A 26,174-nucleotide genomic window follows, 5' to 3' on the forward strand; every position below is an offset into this window, starting at 1 on the left:
TGGCTGGAGTCAGGAAGATTCATCTTCCTAAGTCCAATGCTTGCCTCTCACTGACACATCAGTTTGACTCTGGGGAGGTCACTTAATCCTGTATGTCACAGTTATTTTTTCATTTATAAAATGAGCTGGATAAAATAATCTAGTATTTTTGCCAAGTAAACTCCAAATAGGGTCCCAAAGAGTCAGACACAAGGGGAAAAAATGACTGACCAATAAAAGTTAAGTCTTGGAGCAGAAAGATGAGATGATCAAAACTTTAAAAAGATCAGTCTAGCAGTTCAGTAGTATGTTTTGGATAGATATGAAATAAGGAGAGAAAAAATTCAAAAAGAAATGAATAATTACTCATCTGGTATAGAAAAAGTAGAATTTCTAACTAGGGTTCATGCTCAGAAACTGATTCCATTACTTCTTTGACTTTAGCAAAGTCCTTAATGTTTCTGACATCTTGATTTCTTTATATATAAAATGATGAAATTGAATTAAAGAGCATCTAAAGGACTTGTCAATTCTAAATCCATAATCTTCTCTTTTTAATTTTCCCTCTCCTCCTAGTCTCCATATCCATATTGATGTCACCACCATCCTTCCAGTTACAAACACTGGAGACATTTTTGAGTCTTCCCTTCTGGCTTCATCAAAACTCACTTGGGGTCCTCATCACAAGTAGACTGGATTACTATAGGCCATTTACTAATTTGTCTTTTTACCTCTAACCTTCCATTTCCAAGTGATTCTTCCAACAAAAAAATTCTCCCTAAAGCACTAATGTATTCATATCAATCATGGTAACTGAATGTTTCAAAACTCAATAGTGCTTAATTGATATACAGTAGAATATATCAATTCTTTTTTGTTTACTTAAAATACAATGAATTTATTTTATGTTGTTACAATGATTTTCATGTTTTATTTTTCAATTTTTTTCATGGAAATGATGCAGAATTTAAAATGGCATTTCTAGAGAACTTTCAAAAATCCCCCAAATCAATTAAATATACATAGAAAAATAAGTTATTAAATTACTAAACACTTTAAAAATAGCGTATTTAGAGATAGTCAAACAGCATATAATTTATCCAAATCCAAATATTTAACTTGTCACAAAATCTTTTGTAAGATTTCCAGAGGAACTTCTAACTAATGAAATGCTATTTGCTAAATTTCATTTATTTTAAATCAATTATTTTGATACAGAAACTAAAAATCAGGGACAAGTCCTCATTTTCCTGAACTATCTTAGAAAAATTTTGCCTTTTATTTTGGGATAGATTTGTATAATACTTGGTGCTTTGTGTAAATCACAATACACAATAATTCTTTCTTTCTTTCTTTCTTTCTTTCTTTCTTTCTTTCTTTCTTTCTTTCTTTCTTTCTTTCTTTCTTTCTTTTTTTAGGTTTTTGCAAGGCAAATGGGGTTAAGTGGCTTGCCCAAGGCCATACAGCTAGGTAATTATTAAGTGTCTGAAACCAGATTTGAACCCAAGTACTCCTGACTCCAGGGCCAGTGGTTTATCCACTGTGCCACCTAGCCACCCCAATACACAATAATTTTTAGCATTATTTTTGAACTATTTACTTTAAAGTTTACAAAAATAACCAATTCACAATGTACATCATCATTATTTGAAAAATAATTATGAGTATATATTTTTCTATCTTTTCTATCAGTCTTGTTCTTCTACATGTTCTTCTACAACATGCTCTATCCATAGATACTTAGATACTGCTCCTTTCCTGATCCAGGGTCTAATCCTTGCCTGTTCTAAACTGGGGTCAAATAATTCTTGCCAGCTCTACACGAACAGATTGATGTGATCAAATTTCTACACAGAAATTTCTCTATCCTGAGCCTGTTATTCTCTGTGTTACAACTGAATGTATTAAAAGGAATGAAATAAAATAAATTAGGTGTAAAACATTGTAATTACATATTAATGTTGGAGAAAAAAATTTGTATTATTTAGAAAATCTTTTGAACCACATTTATATTTTTTCCTGAATCTTTTGCACAGAGAAAATTACTTTGCCTAGAGAAAAAAAACTCCTTTAATTGTCAAGTTACAATTACTCTGGGGTAAGAAATTCTCCTGCTAGTCCATTTGTGTGAGTATTTTGCTTCAGTGATTTCATTATAGCTTCTTATTTCTAGTATTGATAGAAAAGCATCATGATTGTCTTGCAAATATCATCATCATCATCATCATCATCATTACCATGACCATGCTACTTTAGTGCAGTCTTTGTGATTTTATACTTCCTGCCAGTCAAGAGCAGTCCAAGGTCCAAGAGAGGGGAAAAAAACCAAATATATTATGATTTCAGAGTCATATAATTTCCATCAGCCACCTTGTAGAAAGCCATAAAGCCAATGTGGGCTTGTTCATTTATTTTCCATTTTAGCTGCTTCACAACTATAGAAAAGGCCAGTTTTTTTATATATTGATCTTTGTGAACCAGAAGCAAAATGTTGTTAAAGGAAACAGATTTATTGGCACATTGTCATTATTTTTGGATTGATTTATCTCACTCTCACCATTTCTGAGTTTTTCTTTTGGTCACTGAAGTTTAATGTCAAGCTTCTTAAGTTATGAGACCAAATGAAATGAAACACTTTTTACCCCAATGTCTATTAATCCATTTAAATATTACTTTTGGATATTAAACACTATTGGCATTGTCCTAGAGCATTTTAAATCTCATTAAATTACTTAATATTTGTACTTTATCTTTCAATGTGTGTGTTCTCTATGAAATTAATTGCAATTTTCAAATAACAAATCAGCTCCATCATTATGATAGCACAGTTCATTCTATAAACACTCTCTCAATTCATGACTGGTTCCTTCTACTACTGTGCATTAACTTAGATTGCCTATTCATTTAAAGAAAAGAATACAGCTTTTTTATTGTTTAAAATCCATATGATTTGCTTTACTAATAAGATATATACAAATACATTGCTTTGTATGTCAATTGAAAGAAGTTTGTTTCATACATATTCATATCAAACCAATCAAATTCCTTAATCTATTTTCTCTAGAATGTTGTCTTTTGCTTATTTTTTTTCCTTTTACTTGTCCCTATGTTGATGGAATGTTACATATTTTTCTTTATTTCCCTCCCTGCAGTGAAGGTAGCATTGTTCTAAATTCAGTCTCTGAAACTCATTTTCAACTTTTAAATCACTAATAAAAGTAGTATGCTTGAAACACATCTTCTAAATGCTGCCAGCAGAAGAGAGATTAGCATAATTTCATTCACTTAAAATCATTTTTTTTATTCTTTTTTAATTTTAGGCAATGGAATTAAGAGACTTGCCCAAGGTCACACAGTTAGGTAATTATTAAGTGTCTGAGGCCGGATTTGAACTCAGGTCCTCCTGACTCCAGGGCTGGTGCTCTCTCCACTGCACTATCTAGCTGCTCCCCTTGCAAAATAAACTCATACTAAAAAAGCTGAGAATTGGGCACATAATCATCATATTAATAAACCATTTAAAAATTATGTAGGCAACATTTTTACATGTTTAAATGTATTGTGCTGAGATTGATTTTAATTTTAATGACAGATCTTATTAACCTAAAAAATCATTTTTCCAAAGTCATAATAAATTTTACTATTACTGAATGAAAAAATCTAATCATATAACTTTGTTATGTACTAAATTCTGAAATAGTTTACAAAAACAAAGTCTCTGATATTAAAGACATTTCCTTCTAATTGGTTGATAACTGACATAAAGGATTGATAGCTAGGAGATATAGTTTAATCCAGAAGGTTTTAGGAAAGAAGGAAGAGGATGAGGAGAAAGAGAGAATTAACATTTATATAAAATTTTGAAATCTGTCTCCTTTGAACCTCATAGTAGCCTTATAAGATAGGTTATCATACCAATTTTACAGGTAAAGAAACTGAGCTCATGGATTGTTATATCATCAATAGCACAGCTAATAAGTGTCTGATGAATTATTTGATTCCAAGTCTAGTCTTTTCTCCAATATTCCACTTACAATGACACAATTAATGTGCTCTCAAAAATACTGTTATTTTAACTGATAGTCTTAAAAATCATCAGAAAACTCCTAATTTGATGCCTTATAGAGATATGTATATAACTTTGGGTTGTCAAAGTATATTGTAGCTGGTCCTAGCAAGTTGAAAATTCATTGACTATGAACTCAGTGATAATTATATGGACCAGTATGTCTGTGTTTGGAGAATCATATGATGAGTCACTGGATGATGAAGTTTTCAACTCATGAAATTGCTTCCTATGATACCATAGAGGTAAGAAAAGAAGGGAAGGACAGTGGAAGATAAAATACCCATACTGATAGATTCTATTTTTTTTTACTCAGAAAAAATTCTATGAATACTACTAAAAAGTATTGCTTGAAAAAAATTAAGATGTAAACCTTAAAAAAACTGCATCATTGGGCAGAGTAATGACCCCTATTTTAATTTTAAAAACTTTTTAGCACTCATAGAATGATAAATATAAAGAAGACTCAAGAAGATAGATGATGCAGAGGGTAGAGCATTTCATGTTCAATTTAAATCCTAAGACTGAATTCAGCTCCGGATCCTTACTATGTTACACTGGGCAAGTCTTTATACCTGTCTCATTTTCTTTCCTCATCTGTAAAATTTGCTTAATAATTATGCTTACTTCCTAGGATTGTTATGGAGATAAAATGAAATAAGATTTATTAAGTGCTTTGCAAATCTTAAAGCATCATATAAATGCTTGCTATTAAAGTTGTGAAAGAGACTTTTCCTACTAGTCAATGTCTTTTCCAATCAGAGAATGAAAGAAATTCCCATATTATACCAAGTGATCATCTAGCATTTCTTTGATGACTTCCTTTAAAGGACAAGCCACCATATCTTAAAGGAGTCTATTCCACTTTTGGACTGCTTTAAATTTTATTATTTTTCTCCATTATACTACATAAATCTGACTTTGTATTCATTTGGAAAGATAATAACAAAATTATTTTGACAATCTGTTCATGCAAGTATAATTTTATTGTTGTGGGGGCAAGTTAGAACAGATAATTCTGAATTTTTTGGACATGGTAAGGAATTTTTATATCTTTACTCTCACTTCACCATGCCAGACTAAGGTGGTAGAACTCCACTTGATTTTGATTTACATCAAAATTAAGTGAAATTTACTTAATGAGTGATTTGCAATTTAATTGGTCCAGAAGATTGAGAAGAAAAAAATTTCAATTTAGTAATTAACAAAATTCACAAGGAATCTCTAGGTAAAAGAATACTTATCCTTTAGCATAATGCTCTACAAATGCAAAGTATGTTAAAATAATTACAAATATTGATAACAATCAGAAAATATTGAATAAGAAATTGGAGCTCATAAAAAGCACAAAGGGAAAAATGGGAAAATGGGAAAAAAGGCAAATACACTTTATTCAAATTACTTTCTTTTCTCTTCTAAGAAAGTCAGACCTTTTCAGCTTTGGAGACAGGCTCTATAAAATGTAAAGTAAATACACATTAATTTTGTTGATGATTTTGATCATAAGCTACTAAGAAGTCTTAAGAGAACAAATTCTTTACTAGGCTCCTCAGATTCCCAAGACACCCATTGATAGGTTTGATTAGATTCATGAACTTGAATGAGAAAATATTACATTATTTTATTCAGTAACCTCTGATTGAAAATTTGTATTTCCTCCAATTGTGAATACAGGCAAAACAAAATAAAATAAAACAAAGCATTATTTGGACACAAGGATTCACAGACATAACTTCAAAGTAAAGAAAGAAAAATAGGTTAAGAACCTTTCTTTTCTTTTTTTATACTATCCTCCTTCCTAGTAATGCTACTTCTACTCCCTGGATTTCTACACAATAATTTGAATTATTTGCTGTTTAAGATTAAGGCTATTAAGCAGTAGGATCAATTTGGTTAAGTCTACACAGAGCCACAAGATGGAAAATCAGTAATCCTATTATTTGAGTCATCAAGACAGTCCAAATGGATTAACTTTAGAGTCAATCTAATTGTGTAGAAATTATTGATCAAAGAAAGTTTCAACTGAAAAATTGTTCAACTCATTTATTTTTAGGTAGGCTTTCTTTAATCAACTATTTTGACCTAATAATTTTCTTTGTAATTAATTTCCACTATATCTACAGATAATATTTTAAGCTAAATATAGACAAGCTAAGTGATTATTAAGAGTGGTGCATTTGTAATTCATAGTCACATAATATAGGCATTTTGTTAGAAAGCAGCTGATGAATTTAAGGCTATTTCTATTTTTGTCTTGGAAATGTTTTGTGTGTGTTGGTGTCTGACTTCAAAAAACTTGTTGAATGGATTGGAATTTAGGTGTCATATACTTTAATATATGAAAAGAAAAATTGAAAGACAAGGTCAGAAGTCATAGAAATTCTTGCAATTATTTCTAAAAATATTACTTGAAAATGAAAATGAATTTTAAAGAATTCATAAAATGCAATAAAATTATTTGAATAGACCTGCTTTAGTTCACTCAATAGCTCATAGATCTTTCAGTAACTGGGTTAGAGTTTATTAACATGTTAAACAACACATTTAATCTAAAACATTTATTACTTGAATAAGTTATTTTCAATAGTTATAAATAATTTAATCAATTACCACCAGATATGATTTACAGAGACCAACTTCCACTCTATTGTGACATAGCATCTTAAATATAACAAACATATGTCTTTGGTTGAATTTTTCTTGTCTTTATTATATTATTAATTATTTGCAACTGTAATATACTCATATCTATCAGTATCAAATGAGTAATTAATCTTCAATACATACAAAAAAAGAAAGTCAGGCAATTCAAAGGTCACTGCTCAAAGTTTAAGAAAATAACTTAGTAATGTGGAAAAAAGTCAATGTGAGAGTGAAGAGGTCAGTTACATAACACACATTCTGTATGTGGAAGTTGAAAGTAGATGAGTGAGATATGTATTAATTCAAGTCATTTAATATAATCTTTGTTGATTGAAATGATCACTTTGGTTCACTTCAAAGTTGCCAAATCTGTCCCTATAACGAAAACCAGAGGCAGCAATTCATATAGGAAATGGTATACCATTCTCATCATAAATTTTTATTATGGGGTGTAAAAGACTACAAAGTACAATATACTTGACCTTTTAATAATGTATGTTTCACCAACAACTAAAATTTCCCATGAGTTATGCTTGAGATATGTCCCTGAATCACAGATTATCATTCTCTGTGCTTTTCTCCTTTAGTATATCTTACTTCCTTCAGTTTATTGAGTAATAACAATATGATGAACTAGCCTTTTTTTAAGGCACTGAAGTAAAGAGATTAATCTTTTAGTCTAACTTTACTTCTTTGTCATTTTCTGACCTATTCAAGGGTAAAACAGGGATAGAGTTGAAAAGCAATATTTTTCAAGAAACTGAATTTCTGCCTACTTGGCCCTTCCATTTCTCTATCCTTCCAACATTCTGGCTAATGTCATAAGTGATAAGATGTGTCTAGATAGCTGTAATTTTCTGGGCAGTGTGGTTAACAATGAAACAATAAATAGCTATTTAATTCAGTAGAGAAGAAAAGTATATGTTGCATTCTTGAAAGGCCTAAATCCATGTGTGTTATAATTGCCAAAAATGATTAGAAAAAATGCCACCAACAAACATTTACATAAATTATTCATGTATTTCTCAATCTTTTTTTCTCTCCATATCTTGTATGATGTTTATTTTTTGTATTTTCAAAAAAACAAAACCCTGCAATCTCTGCTTAGATTTTCTTCACAGCCTTTAAAAAAAATGCTTTATAGACCAGATGGCTAGTATTTTATGTTTTGGGGGCAAATGTCTTTTGTGATATGTCATAAAAACTACAATGAGATGCAGAAGTGAATCAAACATGATTCTGTACCTGTAGTTGGTTTTGAAAATCTAATTCAAAATTATGTGAGTTGCATGTTTATGGGGAATTCTAACCACAGGTCACATTAGAGTTGATTTCTTTCCAACTTATGATGCCCATATTGATGTGCAGAAAATTTTGGAGATTAGAGTTTGTTACCAGAACTTACTAATAAAAGAAATGTGTTTTCCAAGAAACAGTTCTTTAACATAAGATGATAATACTTGCAGGGATTAACCTATATAGCAATGGGCAGTTCACATTTGGATTTCTAATTTATACAAAGCATATGACTTTCATTTATGAAAGATGATAATAGAGATCAATAAAAACAATGGGAGACACCTTATTCTCTTTACATCCCTGGAACATGTTTCCTGTGCAGAGGCCACTTCAGATAGAAACATTTTTATCACAGATACAATTCACTATTTAAAAGGCTATATTTATTCAGATTATTGGACTTTTTAACTTCAAAAAATGGAACACTTCATAGAATTCAAAGTCATAGAATTTTATCATTTCCTTATGAAGAGCTGCTTATGAAGAACAACATGAACTCATTGCTGCTTCCTGATAGAGAAGTCATATGAAAAAGATTTAGTATGTTTAAAGAGCATCAATGTTTCACAGTAGAAATAGACCTTGGACTTTCATTTGTATTTAAATATCAACATTTATGAATTTATGGTACTTGCTTAGAATCCTCCAAAAGTCTACAATTATGTGACAAGGGTAAAGCAAACATTAGACAAATGTTAAGACAATAGAAATAAATAAAATTCTAGATTTTCTTCCATAGATGTAGTTTAAATTGTAACAAATGGGGCAGTTAGGTGGCAAAGTGGATAAAGCACCAAACCTGGAGTCAGGAGGACCTAAGTTCAAACCCAGCCTCAGACACTTGGTAACCTAATCCCACTGCCTTGCAACCCCCCCAAAAAATAACAAATGATAAGTATAGATTTTGTTATCAATGTATTAATAACCATCAAGCAATTTATGTGTTTTTTATGATTGCTATATGAGTACTTGAAATCTATAGAAGACTGAAATGATAGAGTCTTGAGTTTCTCTGGGGTTTATTCAAAAAAATCACATTTCTGAACATATTTAAAGAGTTCCCATGTGGAGAGGGCTTAGACATATTTCAATTAAGTTACAAGGAATGATCTAGTACTTGAAGAATTTCATCAAGACTTATTTAAACTTCATTTAAAGAAACATTTCCTTATAGCATGAGTTTATAATCCAAAAATACAATGGTATGACTTAAGATATAAAGGGTTCCTTGCTAGTAGATGTTGGAATATTTAGTCATAGCAATTGATATAGATGTTCAATAATGCATTGCAGACATATTAAACTGGGTTACTTGAAAGATATTTCTAATTGATATTCCATGATTTTTTTTCATCATGGTTTATTCAAAAATCATATTTCTGAAATGTTTAACAGAAAAATTACCTGAAATGACAAAGAATTTACAGTTTCAATATACCTTGATGTCAGGATAAAAGGTCAGAATATGTTTTATTTTATTTATTGCCTTTTATTCTTTTTTCAAATTACTAGTAAAACATTCTTGCTAATTTAATGGAAAGTACATTTTTAAAGTATATATCTAATATACATATATTATATATATATATTTATTTATAACAGTAGTTTCCCTCTTTTTGTAACTACTTCTGATTTTTATTACTTAGCTGTCTAACAGAATAAATAGTAGTTCCTTTTTTTCACATCCCAAACACCATGACTTTCCAGCTGTGAAAGAATTAAAAAATGAAAAAAAATCATGGAATATCAATTAGAAATATCTTTCAAGTAACCCAGTTTAATATGTCTGCAATGCATTATTGAACATCTATATCAATTGCTATGACTAAATATTCCAACATCTACTAGCAAGGAACCCTTTATATCTTAAGTCATACCATTGTATTTTTGGATTATAAACTCATGCTATAAGGAAATATTTCTTTAAATGAAGTTTAAATAAGTCTTGATGAAATTCTTCAAGTACTAGATCATTCCTTGTAACTTAATTGAAATATGTCTAAGCCCTCTCCACATGGGAACTCTTTAAATAGTTGAAGACAATTAACATGTCTTCCTTAATTCATTCTGCAGTCTAATTATGAATCAGTGATTGAATGGTTATAAAAACATTTTAAGCACTTAATCCTGAGAATATAGCTACCAAAGCAAGGTAGCCTCTTACTAAACAAGCTTACATTCTGATGATAGGAAGCTACACATACTAGGTAATAGTGCATAAGGAAAGATGTTTTCATTTGGGTAGTCACAAGAATAGCAAGTAAACTAGTTAGGGTAGTTAATGAAATAATTATTCTTCCAAGAATTTTTTTAGTATTGATTTGATTACTTTAAGAGAACAGGGGCAGAAATATGAGTGCAGCAAAATGAACATATAGCAGTAAGTAATAAGATTAAAAACAAAAACAAAAGATGTATCATTGGACCTGAGCAGAAAAAATATAATAGAGTCTCAACCATCAAGATAGTATGAGCCCATGGTAATTTCAAATATCTAGAACCTTACTTATTCCAGGATATGTTATTTAGCATGCTATTCAGACAGCAGAGTAGTTTGTATACTTATACATATATATGTATATACATATAAATAATTTTCATATATATATATACATAAAATATATATATGTACTTTTAAATGAATCTTTTATGACAGATTTGTATCCCTTTATTTTGAGCATGTTCTAGATTATAAATTTCTTCACTAAACTGAACATGCGGGACTTAATACAATGTTCCATTTGACATATGAAAATCAGAATTCACTAAGAACAGCCCCTCTCTTGTTCTCAACATTATAGTGTCTTTACTATAACATAAGAGTTTTATTTAACCCATCATTTTTTACCACTTTGGTGTCTGTGATCTGTGATCATGAAAATCTTCTACAATTTAGTTTTTGAACCAAGACATCAGAATGAATATTTCAAATTCAGCCTCTATTTCTAATCTATCAACACTTTCAGGTCAAAATTCTATTTGACATATTTTTCCATTTGGGCAAAAATCAAAATCCTCCATTCATTTATTTCCCTTAATGAGTACAATGAAAATTCTATGATTTCTTTGCTATTATATTCAAAATTTAATTCATGACACAGTTTTTTAAATACTTCTATGTCTAGACCCTAGGAATAGAAAGACAAGAATGAAAATAGTCTAGCCCCAACTAACCTTTGCATTCTCCTAGAGAGAAACTGCTCTTTCCTCATAAAAACTAAGTAACAATTTAGGAAAAATGCGAAAAAAAATTGCTCCTTTTTATAATATTATAGTAAAGCCAAGTATCATCCTTGAGCATGTCTAAATGCCTAGCTAGGTATAGTATCTAAATTGTAACTCATACCATTTCTCAGTCCCATACCACAAAACTACTTCAAACAGAAAATACCTTAGCTCTTTAGTAATGGATGCTGGTTCTAGCTGAGTCAAAGAGATTTACACAGTTCAATGTATAATAATGTGCATGTTTATATGTTTGTTTAAAGCTGAAAGAACACACATATCGATGGTTTGAATTCAACCTCCATTCCAGTGGTTGATCTAAGCATTTCAGTGGTTATATTTCAAATTCTTGTTTAAGTATGATTCATGGTAGAAATCATTGACAAGAACAGAAGTTGTCAGGCTATAGTATGGGTGGCACTGAGAGGCCCTGAGGCAAGTATATTCAACATTCCCTACAGTACTAACTGGTTCCTTTCCTACCCTTTCTTTCTGAATCTACTTGTTTTCTGTTTTCAATGTCCAAACTCTCTCTTTTTCCCCTTCACCTTTACCAGTGACTTTGGTTTGACAATACCAATGACTGATACATGTGTCTGCCTTACTATCAGCAATTTGGACTTTGAAAGAATTGTTAGAATATTAGTTATATCAGATTTGTCCAAATGATCTGAGGAAGAGCATTAATAGAGTAACCAAATGAATTTACTGTTTTTTTAAATGGAAATTTATATATTATATTTATATATGAATATAAATATAATAACTCATAATTTTTTCAGACTTTATAGAATTTCAGAAATCATAATTGTCAGAATAAAAAGCTTTGCCTACTGCTATGAATCTTTGTGAAGAGACAAGGCAACTGGAATGATTGCTTTGACAAATTTCATTCTTTCTCGCAAATTTCTTTTTGCCTTTTCATTGTAAGCATCACAACATGCTTTTGACCATTCCCTTTCCCCAGCCTACTATAACTGTTATTTAGGAATTTTTACAAAAGATATTATAAGATTGAAATGTTCCATGAATGCTTAACTAACTTATATTCTTGGTAAAGGAGGCTGTCATTCATAGAGGGAGGACAAACTTAACTAGTTTGAGAGGTACTGGAATGTCTTCTTCTGAATATTTAAAATGATTAATTTCCACTGAGACTTTCAATATGTATGAAAACAGGTCCTTATACAGAAGAAAGATTCAGTAATTGTAGAAGTAAAACTAAGTAAACAGTTCATTCTCTTTGAAACTTAGGATTTCTTATTAAATGATATTTTTATTTATTAGTATTAGGAAAATTCAGGAACAAAGAATAATGAAAAGAGCAGTGGATTTGGGGGACAGAAGATATTGTTTTGAATCTGGTCTTCAACTTACTACTTGTTTGTTATTAAGCAAGTAAATTCACTTCTGTAGACAGATTATTTCATCTATTAAAAAATGTTTGTACTAGGGCAGCAACCTATGAATGAATCTTGTTTGAAAATTATTTGGAGAGTTAATAAATGAAGCTCTGATAGTGCCATTTTTTTGTTTTCTAGATATAAAGGGTTGTCTTATGAATACTACAGGAATGATCTTGGGAAGATAACCCTAAGATGCATATCAGGAAATATATTCCCTTTCTCCAATTCTTGAAGTACTGAGAACTGATGTGATTTGCTATTTTATGGGTTAGAAAAAGCTACTCACCCAAAAGGATCCCAAATTAAGACACTCTAAATGGTAAATGACTAGTAGCAGTTAGTAGAAATATTTTAATCATTTCCAGGAGCATTTTAATTGTAATAGTTCAACAAAATATTTTTAAATATTTAGAACTATAATTTTAGGATTCTAAGACCAATCAATTTATAGTGAAGTTATTTTGAAGAGTTAGTGAGGTCTCCCAGAACCCTTGGAATTATCCATCATGAGTAGTTCCCTATTCTTTACTAATTATAGAACTTATCATTACTAAAAAGCTAAATAAGTATTGCAAATCACCTCTAAGGGGATGCTTCATATAATGTAGATAATATGAAAGAGGGGATTTTCATTCCTCTATATATTTTTCCCTTTTCATTCCTTCTCCAATATGAAAAGGAATTAATTAGCATTCCTATATAGCAAAGGACAGCAAACTGCAATCAAATCCAACCAATCATCTGCTTTTGAATTTTGTTACATTTTAAAATAAAATATTATTGGAGCACAGCCATACTCATTATTTTACATATTGTCTATGGCTACCACCTGCTATAGAGGCAGAGTTTAGTAGCCCATAACTGACACTGCAACTTGTTTTTCTGAATGTGAAGAACCATATTCAACTTCTACCAACAAACACTGAATGTTTTGGAAACTAAGTTTTGCTGCAGATTTTGTAATATTTCTTATTGACTTCAATTGAAAGCTCCCAAATGAAGTATTGCATATATATATATATATATATATATATATATATATATATATATATATGTAGTATACTGTAGTAAACTCAGCTCCACAACTGTTATTTGAATAACAAACAATGCCAAGCTACTTTATATGCTTTCCATGATGTTAAAAGTTAAAACAAAAAACAAGATCTTTCTCACTTAAATTCATTGCAGATATATTTTCTGAGCTCAGCATACACCCAGCAGTATTTTTCATGCCTCAATAGAAATGCAAAATTAAATTTCCTATTTTAAAACATATTAGACTCTACAATTAAAGAGCTTGGACCTAATCTTCAGTTAAAAGAGACATATATACAATGAAATGCCAAAGTGAAAAGCAAATACCAAAAGTAGACTTCTAAGAGAGTTCTATAAATCCTTCCCAATAATCAATATGCACTAGTAAAATCTGGGCATCACTATCAGAACTTGGTAGTAGACATCTCCGTGAAGATATCTTTTCAAAGATGAAATGTATAATGTATTTACATAAGTGAGATTCTTCATTCTTTCATTATCATATCGGGGGCCAGCTTTGAATTCATTCAAAGACTTCATTTCCTAGTCCCCTTCAACCTTACTTTTTCCATGCTTTTTCCATCTTACTTCTAGACATAGACTCTTTAGTTCAGTGACACTGACCTTCTTTTGCTTCTTCATGTAGGACCCTCCATCATTTAGTTAGTGGCATTTTCTTTGGTTTGTACATCATGCTCTACTTCCTGATCACTATCTATTGGCTTCCTAGGCTTCCTTTAAATTTCAACTAAAACTCATCATTCCCTGGAAAGCTTACTCAATCCCTCTTATTTCTAACACCTCCTCTCTGCTGATTATTTTGTAGTCAATCTATACAGATCTTACTTTGTATATATTTGTTTGCATGTTGTCTTCCCCATTGGAACAGAAACTCCAAGGGGCGGCTAGGTGGCGTAGTGGATAAAGCACCAGCCCTGGAGTCAGGAGTACCTGGGTTCCAATCAGGTCTCACACACTTAATAATTACCTAACTGTGTGGCCTTAGGCAAGCCACTTAACCCCATTTGCCTTTCAAAAAAACTAAAAAAAAAGAAAGAAAAAAAAGAACATAAACTCCTTAAAGGCAGGAATTATTGTTTACCCTGTTTTATATTTCCAGCAATTAGACCAATATCTATCACATAATAAATTAGACCAATGCTCGAACCATTATAAATTGGTTCCTGATTGCTTGATTGTTTTTAATGATGTTAAAGTACTTGAAATTGCTTCTGGACAATGGTGCCTGAAGTTCAAATTGTAGTATTAATATATTTTTCTTTCCATAGACATGAGTATAGAATAAACTATCACACAGATAATTTCAGACTGACAAAAGTACAAGGAAGTCTTTTGAGAAAAAATGCAAGTCAAGAGTTGGATCTTGAGGGATGCTAAGAATTCTTAGAGTAAGAAGTAAGGAGGGATTTTATCTAAAGTAAGAAGATAGTTGAGAAGGCAGCTGGGTGGTGCAGTGGATAGAGCACCAGCCCTGGAGTCAGGAGTACCTGAGTTCAAATGTGGCCTCAGACACTTAATAATTACCTAGCTGTGTGAATTTGGATAAGTCACTTAACCCCATTACCTTGTAAAAAATTAAAGAAAAGAAGATGTGGAGACCTGGAAATCAAATAGAACACATCCAGTTTGGTAAGGAGCTAAATTAATTTGACGTCTCTTGTTTTCAGAAGTTACATAAAATGAATCTTTGAAACTATGAGGTATTGTATAGAAGGCTTGAAAATGACAGGCTAAGGATTACCTATTTTATACCTGCCTCAATAAGAATTCATTGCAGATTTTTATTAGTTAAGGATCAAGATAGATTTTAGGAATATTCATTTGGTAGCCAAGCGGAGAGAAGAAAGGCTATGATTTTGATTAGGTAATACAGTAGATAGGGCACCAGACCTAGATTCTAGAAGACCTGAGTTCAAATTCATGTGAGATACTTACTAACTTTGTGACTTTTGGCAAGTCACTTGACCTCTGTTTGCTTCTATTTCCTCATTTGTCAAATGGAGTTAATAACAGAACCTAGCAGGGTCAAATAAGATAAAAATTATAAAATGCTTAGTTATGGCATGTAGTTAATTCCATATAAATGCTAACTTATTATCAATTAATTACTGTTAATTAAGTAAAAATATTAATAATTAAATAAACTAATTACTAATGCTATTATATTCTATCAGTGCTTTGTGAGAATTAAATGTGATAATGCATTTAAAGTGATTTATAGTCATAAGACACTATAAAACACTAATATGATACAGAAGTGACTGTATCTCATCACTTCAAATCACTTCCTTTATATAGATAAGAAAATTCAAGGCCCAGACAGGTGGTGATGATGATGATGATGTTAATCTTTATCCTTCATTCTTGAAGAAGACCATGATATCATAGAGGTGATTTCATGACAAGCAAGTGAATTGGATTTGAGTGGGGAGAGGGGTGCTATGCTAAGTCACTGGTCTCATTTTCTCCTCCAGAATCATCTGGGTCCAGTGGTCAGAAATGAATCAAGATGACTGGAGATGACTCTGGATCAGGGTTAAGTGACTTGCCCAAGACCATATGACTAGTAAATGGTAAGTGTCAGAGACCCGATTTGAACTCAGGTCCTCCTGACTCCAGATCTGGTGTTCTATCCACTGTACAATCTAACTTCCCTGCTGAGAGGAGCCAGGCAGGGGTGTCGATAAATCCTCTCTAAGAAGAGAACGTGAAGGGTAAGACAGGAAGGAACTGACACTGGAAGGTGGGTTTTGGTGGGTCTGTGTGCTTCTTCTTCTTCTTCATCCCTCTTACTTTCTGATTTTTTTTTGAAATCATTGTCCAAAGAATTAAAGGTAAACCTCTAAAACATAACTATAGTTTTAGTATGGAAAGCTTCCCTCCACATTAAATTAAATCTAATGAAATATATTATATTTAACCAAAAATTTGAGATACCAAAAAAGAAATAAAGATCTTTTATAATAAAAAGATAAATATTCATATGTTATATCCTTAGTTGAATGTTTAGAATTAAGGACAGAGTTAAAGGAAGTTGAAGCAATTGCTTTGAGATCTTCTTGAGCATATTGTGATTTTTATGTATGTGTATGTATGTGGGCATTTGTATATTTGAGTGTGTGTGAAGAGGAGGACTTTCATGAATTGAAACGTTTAGTTGTATACTTCCACAAAAATTAATAGAACAACATAAAGGTTATGCATATGTTGAATCTCTATCAAATGACAGATGATCTGCTTTGCTATTTTCACTTGTCAGCAGATGAACATTAAATATCTTTTAAATATTTCATAATTTTTAAAGTTTTATTTGAAATCAAATTTTAAAAATCACTGAAAATCAGAATTAATAATAATTTACTTTTGGAAAGTTAAGATATTGATAATTGGGAGTTTTTTATATGGAAGAGCAAAACTTTTCTAATTTGTTTTGTAAGTGAATTCATTTGTGATAGAAAGGAGAGAGACACACACACACGCACAAAGAGAAAGAGAGAGAGAGAGAGAGATAAAGTTTACATTAGTCCTAGTATACATTTCCAGATCAGTTTTCTTTCAGTTAACTCAGTACAAAGATGGTTGGTAAATCAAGCTCAAAATTCAGGCACTTGCTCAGCAGTCAGTAAAATGTGAGAGTTACATATATGGTGAATTCACACAAAGAAATTAACCTCTGTGATAGGTCCAGCATGGACTTTTCATTAAGTAGATCAAGTTATACCTTAATCCCTCACACACACACATACACACACAAATGCAACCTGAGATAGTCATTTATCATTATGTGTGACAGAGCTACAAATAGAGTAAAGGTTTTCTGGCAAAATTTTCTTAGTAACAAAGAACTGATTAGTTAGCCAGTTGCCAAGGTGTGAATGAATTTATGTCCTTGACCTTTCCCCAGTTAAATGGTGGGCTTTCCCAACTCTTGTTCTTGGTGCACTTGTGCCATTATTTAAAAATATACCCGAGAACCTGAGCCAAGGGCACAGTTGTAAATCAGGTAGTTGATCACTAATTTTGATAGCCATTTCAAGAAGGATTCAAACTTTACAGGCTTCACATCTGTATAAACAAAATGAAAGTGTGAGGAGAGAGCATTTTAACTGAATCTTTAATAACTACCCCTTCAATAATCAGTCTTTGTCAAAGAAGATTTTCCAGTAATTTTATGGCAAATTGTGGGTATGTTCTGATTTCTTTGTTTTCTCTGGACAAAGCATATTGTATTAAACAGAACTATAGAAAAATAGAATATTTCTATATGAGAAACAAATTAACACCCTTTTAAATGACATGTGGTTTGAATAAGTAATTACTTTAACTAGTATGCTTCTGATCATGCCTATGAATACCCTTTCATAGGGTAATAATCAGATTCCTATGCTCTATTGCATCAACATTGGGGTTAAGTGATTTGTCCAAGATCACACAGCAAAGTAATTATTAAGTGTCTGAGCTCATGTTTGAACTCAAGTCCTCCTGACTCCAGGGCTACTGCTCTATCCACTGTGCTACCTAACTGCCCAATGAACCAACATTCTTAAGAGTCACTTGCCTGGGTTTCTATGATGGTTGAATTTACACATTTATCCATATTTGGATAATTTTTTTTAATTTGACATCTTAAGGAAAGATTATGTAGCTTGTTTTAGGAAAGTTAAACTCTTGTTTACTTTGTAGCTTAAAGCCTTTGAATCTACATGTAATACACCATGCTTGGTATTGTGTGTGATCCAAAGGTTTTGTTTTTTTAAGTATATCTACCTTTTTTGAAAGAAATTTCAGCCATGATTTGAAGAAAAAAACAATGAGTCCTTAGAACAGTTGAAGCTTTGATCCTTGGATAATTTTCAGAGGAAGTGGTTAGGGGGAGAGAAGTACACATTTGTTTTTGCTCATCTCTCGTTGAAATTTGTCACTACTTTCAATTTCATATAGAATTATTGAGGAGAGGGGTCCATAGATTTTTTTCAGACTTCCAAAATTATAAATGACACAAATAAGATTAAAAAACTACTGATAGTTATCCTATGGAGCAAATCCCAGAGCTCTCCAGGAAAAACTGTGGACTCAAGTTCAAAGTGACACCTTGTTTAGACTTTGGGTCTAAATTTCCTAACTAGAGCTGGTCCTTTGGTAAGATAAAACTGAAAGGACTTTCTGGGCTCTTTTGAATACATTTTTTATTCCTGTAACAGTAGGAAGTAAGCAAGGTAAGGCACTGAGCAAGGTAAGGCATTGATAAGGAGTATATTCAATTATTTGGACTTCAATTTGGAGTGATTGTGGTTACAGGACAGAAGAAATAGGCATGGATTGGGAAGAGTTATCATCAAAGAGAGAATTATCACTGGAAGAAGATCAAGCCTGGACTTTGATCAAACTATTCTTAGTGAAGCCAAAATAGTTAATTTTACTAGCACTGCAAAAACTCTATATGTTCCAGCAAGGTTTAACTATTAACCTCTTGGAACAGAAATGCTGTTACTGCTAAATTCTATTTTTAGAATAATTCTTAAATAAATTATTTTTTAAAAATTATTTTGTTTCCCCCCTTTTCAAACAGAAATAAATGCATTACACATCTAATTATTTACATATTTACATTTACATTTTTTACTCTTCATCTACTCTAGAATTTTAGAAAATTCTAGACTAGAACCAAAGGTTATGTTTTTTTACATTTTTGACTCTCCATTTACCTTAGAATTTTAGAAAATTCTAGAATAGAGCCAAAGGTAATGTTACTATAATTATTGATTTTCTTTGCAAAGCCCAAGGAAAGGATGATGAATCAACTAATATGAATTAAAAAGTCTACTTTCCTACTGAAAAATGAGTTTTTCCCACAGCTTATTGATGGATAGGTTGATAGGGAAGGTAAAGGACAAGGATTAGTACAAATTGACACCACTATTATCTAAAATAAGGTATGTTTGATTAATCAGTAGAATAGAAATCTAGATGTGGAGTCAGGAGGATCTGAGTTCAAAATTTGCCTCATACCCTTACTAACCTTGTTACTTTGGAAAAGGTACTTAACTTCTGTGTGCCTAAGTTTCCTAAATTGGAAATGCGGATAATAAAAATACCATTCTCATGTGGTTGCAGGGTTATTGTGAATTTCAACTGAGATAAAATGTATAACACGCTTATTTAAATTATTATACAAAACTATTATTATTTTTATTTTTGCTGTTGTTACTAAAATCAGATATTTGTTTTTGCACTAATTTCACTCATTCATATAATTTAAGTTTCTGAATATGACTTTTGGCTTTGTTATGTTTTCAGTAATCACAGCTTTTACGTTCTAGTCCAGCTTAATTACTAGCTTTCTTCTAATTTCAGCATGCATTTTTCTGCTTCCATGACTTTTGATAGACAAGACTAGTTCAGGAGTGACTTCCTGAAGAAACCCTTGTGTTATCCAATTAGTTGAAAAATGTTCCTTAAATATGAAGCCTTTCTGGGAAAAAATTTTGTTTAGAACTCTCTTTGTCAGTATAATTGACTGCCATTTTTAGGTCAAGCAGTTTTGTAGTGAACGGATTCAAAAAGTACTCTTCATTAAAAAATATACATTTTATAGATGAACATTGTGATGACTGAATGGATTAGAGAATTCAATTTGGTTTAATAGAAGGATCTAAAATATTTGAATGAAGATGGAATTTGAATAATTTGGGGCAGAAAAATAGAGATTAAAATATGAGGACAAATAATTTTTGATCTATTTAAGAATACTTTATCTGTATAGCAATAGGAAAGAAAATACTGGGGAAATTGAGAAGGAAGGAGAAATTCAAGGTAAATAAGGTAGAGAAGCAAATTGAAAATTTGTGAACTTCAGGATATTATGTACATTTGAATATAGTTGTTTCAAGACTTAAGAGTATAAACCGATAAAACACTGAGAGAGAGATAATCTAAATTCTTCAAGAATAGGATATAAATTTAAAAGAGCTTTCAATTTCACAGGGGAAATTTAGTAAGTTTTTATCATTTTAATTGAATCTTGAGTCACTGAAATCAGGAACCTTTGATTTATGCCATTAGAAGATGTAAGGCATAAGAAAAGGAGATTGAGGCTATTGGGTAAATAGAATAAAGAACCTTGAAGGAGGGGAGGGGAAGTGTGAAAAAGAGAGGGATCCTTGGAAAGAGCAGCTCTGCCAGAACTTGAGTGTTTGAAAACTTCTTCAGCAGGAATAGTAAACTGATAGAAGTATCAGCTAAGAGATTCTATTTTTTTGGTGAGGATTTCAGCCCTGTTGGATAAAAACTTAGTTCTTTAACATTCACTAAAACTTAGGGGAGGTGAAGGTCTTCAGAAGTAAAGGTTCTTCTTTGTTGCCTGTTTTGGTTGGGGTGGAAGAAAAAAAAAGGTGAAATCAGAACGAGCAAATTAATAGTTGCTATTTTGCTGTATAAGGAGGGCTGGATAACCTAGTTCACTCTGCCCAGAGAGTTAACTTAAGTGGTTTGTTAGAGCTCTTTACCACTTAGACATTATTGTATCCTGGAGAATAAAGAGCTATTTTCTATTGTGCCTAGAAATAGTCAGCCTGCTTCATTTCTCAATTCTCTAAGTTAAAGGGAACTGCTATCCAAATTAAACTATACACTTTCCAGTACTTTTATTGTAAATTTAAGGTGAAACAGCCTGTTTCAACCATCATGTTGATCCATCAGTCTGAACACAGAAGATAATGTGGAAAGGTAAGAACAAGGAGATAAGCAGAAAACAAGTTTTGTGTAAGGCAAGGGTTCTTTTATTAACCAATGATAAAGCCTACAATCCAAATTTCATGAGTTGTATGAGTTTTTTTTTCACTCCTGTGCTTTCCTGATATCCTTCACAGATACTAAGTGTATTTGTTGGTGGTCCCATACATCTATTAACATTCTTCCTCCTGACTTTGGTCCTTAACCAACTCATTAATGAAATTAGTCTCTTTTTTGTTTGCTGCTACTGCCCAAAAATCTAGAAAAGAAACATACCTTAAAAGAACCAATGATACTCAGATTTAAGGAGAAATTTTGAAGGAATAAAAATCATGATATTCACTCATGCTGAAGAATAGAATAGAATGGAATAGAAATGTATTTTTTTCTTACTGAACTATCTACATACCAAGTACCTTTGTTAATTATGGCATGCTTTTCAATGAACATCATAGGCATTTTAGCCATCTTAGACTAACTGTTAAACTGATATCAGTGGATTTTATATTTAAAGGGGATTCTGATTGAATTAATTAAATGCATTATTTAGGAAATTATCAGACATTTAATCTTTGCTTGGTAATTGATGGAAAAACACTCAAAATTAACTGAATTTTTATAACATTCAGAGAAAAGCATTTTATTGTTGTAGCTAGGAGCAATCTTTATATATTTCATGCTTGATTTCAAAACTTTTAAAAAATATCTTCCTTTTCAATACTATAATATATATGGAAAGGAATAATATTTTAATAAATAACAGAATACTAGATTTAAATAAAGACAACAATCATCTAACCTGATCCGCTATTTGAAAAAACAATTCATGCTAACAACATAATAGCTTATATTGCCAATATGCATCTTCTGATCTTATTCAATCCCCCCCTTTAATTACCAAATAATGGGAAAGCATTTTATTTTACCTAATGGGTCTATTTATTTCAATTGAATTATTTGTTCAATTGACATTGATTATATGCCTGCTAGGTTATTATGCTAGGCCTTGAAATGAAATGAAAAAAAATTTGATAAAAGTTTTCTTCTTGGAGTTAAAGTTTTGAAACTACTAGAGGAAATGGCATATGTAAGGGTAAATTTAATATGAATTAGGATATGGTAGAATAGGAAAGAGCCAAACTAATTAACCTAGGACAATTTTAGGAAGATGAAAACACTTTAAGCTGGAACAATGGGGCAACATTTTTTTGGTTTATTTTTCTTGTTGTTTTGATTTTTTCTTACAGAATTTATTATACTTTAGAAAAATTATATATTTGTAAATATTATTATATTTTATTTACATGTAGGTTTCAGCATTGATTTTTAGAAAGATTTTGAGTTCCATATTTTTCTCTCTACCTCCCTTCAATCACCCCATCTCCATGACAGCGAGTAATCCCATGTTATATATGTGTAATGATGCTTACCATATTTACACATTCTTATATTGTGAAAGAAGAATCAGAACAAGACAAAAAAAAAGTTAAAATGTAAAATTAATTTTAAAAAGTGAAAAGAGTGTGCCTTGCTCTTCATTAGACTGTGTAGATTTTTCTCTGATTGTGAATGGCATTTTCTCTCACAAGTCTTTTAGAATTAGGTTTGCTCATAGGACTACTGAGAAGATTTAAATTCATCACAGTTCATCATTGCAAAGTTTCATGTGCAATGTTCTGGCTCTGCTCACCTCACCCAGCATTCATTCATGTAAAATTTTCGAGGAATCAAGACAACTTTAATTTTTTTTAAACCTACTATGTTCAAGATTCTAAGCACTGAATTGTAATTCAATTCGATCTGACTACTTCTATTTTTGGATTTTTGATGTTGTCAAAAAACTGACTCCAAGACTTGGTAGTCTATCCACTGAACCATCTAGCTATCCCTTAGGGATAAATTTGGAAAGAATTTTGTACCTGAGTTGATCCTCTAAAGATGAGAACAATGCTGAATGATGCTAATGAGGGAAAGAATTACAGGCATTGAATTTTCAAAACTAACATACTATGCTAGTGAAAGTGTTAACAATTTGGGGAAATCAAGTTTGTAAAGGGTTCTATTAATGGAGTAAGGTGCAAAGGCAAGGTAGAAATGGATTTAACTAGTGATATAACTTAAATGCAGTCTAAGGAGTTTGTGTTATATGATTTTTTTCAGTTCGCTTAATCATTTTTTAATTTTTGTTTCTTAGCAAAGAGCTAAATATATAAAATATATTAATAAATAAGTTGAAACTTTAACTCCATACATGAGAAGACAATCCTTGTAACTCTTGAGAATTTTATTTCTATTAGCTCAATTGAAAGGAGTATACTTAGAAGCCGGTATGGGAATACATTGAATAGGATTTGATAATACTTATAATTCTTGAGAATTGTATGACTATTAGTACAGTATATTTACACTGCTATTCTAAGAAATCTCCACAATTTGTAATACTGTAGAACTTCACTCAATTGTGGTATCCATCCATTCAGTTTTCAAATCTTGGTAAGTTTATGCCCAAAACAACCATCATCGCCTCTTGTCTAATGTACAGCAACAAATTTGTAATTTGTTTCACATCTCTCTCTTCCTAGTTCAGTTCATTCTCTATAGAGCTGCTGAAGTGTGGGGGAAGATAGGTGGCACAGTGGATAGAGCACGAGTCCTGTAGTGAGGAGAATCAGCACAAATCCAGCTTCAGATACTCAATAATTACCTAGCTGTGTTGGCAAGTCACTCAACCCCATTGCCTTAAATAAATTTTTAAAGAAGTGTTGCTAAAATGACTTTCCTTAAGCACAAAACTGACTATATAATTACCTTGCTAAATAAATTCCAGTGACTCCCCACTTCATCATTAAATATAATAAATTTGTCATTGACTTTGAAAGTTCTTCACAAACTTTTACCTCATTATACAGTACTCCCCTTTCTGTATTCAATAGTAGATCCAAACTGACCTTTTGTCTGTTTTTCTATCTCCTGACTTTGCAAGGTACTATAATGTATTCAATTCTCATTGTCAAATCATTGAATCACTCTTTTCCACAAGAAAAAACTCAAATGCCACTTTCTACAAAAAAAACCTTTCATGATATACCATAACAATTATTTCCTTGTTTTTTATGTTTTATTTTAGTCCATAATAACAATATAGGTAATGACAGTTATTCAAAAAAATCTTGAGAATAAAGAGTTTTGTTCTTTCAAAAAGAAAAAGGTAAGTATATTTTGATATAATGTATAGTAGAATGAAACAATTAAGACAATTATAAAAAGGATTATACTGGGAAAAGAAAATGGAGACAGAAAAGGGTAACAGTACTACATGAAGAGGCATGAAGGACCTATTATAGTACAGGGAAAGAAGGAAGGCTATGAACATTGAGTAAATCTGATTCTCAACAGATTTAGCTCAAAGATAGAATAATTTACATTTCTAGTTGGGAAATAAGATTATCCAACCCTACAGGAAAGTAGGAGGGGAAAGGGAAAAGAAAGGGGGAGAGGGAGGCAGGTGGTGGGGGGGTTGATAGAAGAGAAGACAGATTGAGGGAGTCAGCAGTCAGAAGAAAAACACTGATGAGAGTGAAAAGTACAAAAGAGGAAGATTGGATTAGATTAGCTAGAAAAGAAAGAGTAGTAAATGCAAATAGTAATCTATTGTGTGATAAACCCAAAATGTCCAGCTTCTGGGATAAGAACTTACTATTTATCAAAAACTGCTGCTAAAACTAGAAAATAGTAGAGAAGAAATACAATTAGTCCACTGAGAGACAAAATTGGTTGATCCTATTGTCATAGTCCAGTGTTACTGAAGTGCTGAGGAGCCTTGTTGATATGCAGGGAAAACTCATACTGATGATTAGTCAATTGAGAGATAGATGTGGATATACCATGTTGCTATTTTATTACCAGATATGACATAGTGATAGTTTAGCTACTATTACTGGAGTACCAAGATACTGCACTGATATGAAAGTGGACATCAATCTCAAAGGTCAAGACTACTGCAGCATCCAGACTGTCACCAGAACTATTTCCAGTCAAATCAGGCCATAGAGTGAAATGGTTCTGGAAAAGACAAGTGAAAAGAATGTCTTTGTACAACACACCCCTCACTGTAATAAATACTGTACAAATCATGCCATCATTAACTTGATTGGCATGATCCTCTTTTAATAGAACTGTTATTATGAGGAGAAAAAGGAAAAGACTATCTTTCAGAACTATGGAGAGAGGTGAAATGAATGACCAAACAAGAGATAGAAAAACATTCTAAATTGCAAGGCAGATAATTTTGACTACATTAAATTAAAAAGGTTTTGCATAAATAAAATCAGTGTGATCAAGATTATAAGGAAAGCAGAAAGACTGGAAACAATTTTCTCAGCTAGTATTTTTTTTTAGGTTTTTACAAGGCAAATGGGGTTAAGTGGCTTGCCCAAGGCCACACAGCTAGGTAATTATCAAGTGTCTGAGACCGGATTTGAACCCAGGTACTCCTGACTCCAAGGCCAGTGCTTTATCCACTACTCCACCTAGCTGCCCCTCAGCTAGTATGTTCAATAAATAACACACTTATAAAATATACAGAGAACTGAGTCAAATATATAAGAATACATGACATTCTCCAATTGTTAAATGGTCAAAGAATATGAACAGGCACTTTTCAGATGAAGAAATTAAGCCATCTACAGTCATATGAAAATACTCTGAATCATTATGGAGTAAAATGCAAATTAAAACTTCACACTTATCAGACTGACTAAAATGACAAA

The sequence above is a fragment of the Macrotis lagotis genome, chromosome X (genome assembly GCF_037893015.1).
Source record: "Macrotis lagotis isolate mMagLag1 chromosome X, bilby.v1.9.chrom.fasta, whole genome shotgun sequence".
Classification (NCBI taxonomy): Eukaryota; Metazoa; Chordata; class Mammalia; order Peramelemorphia; family Peramelidae; genus Macrotis; species Macrotis lagotis.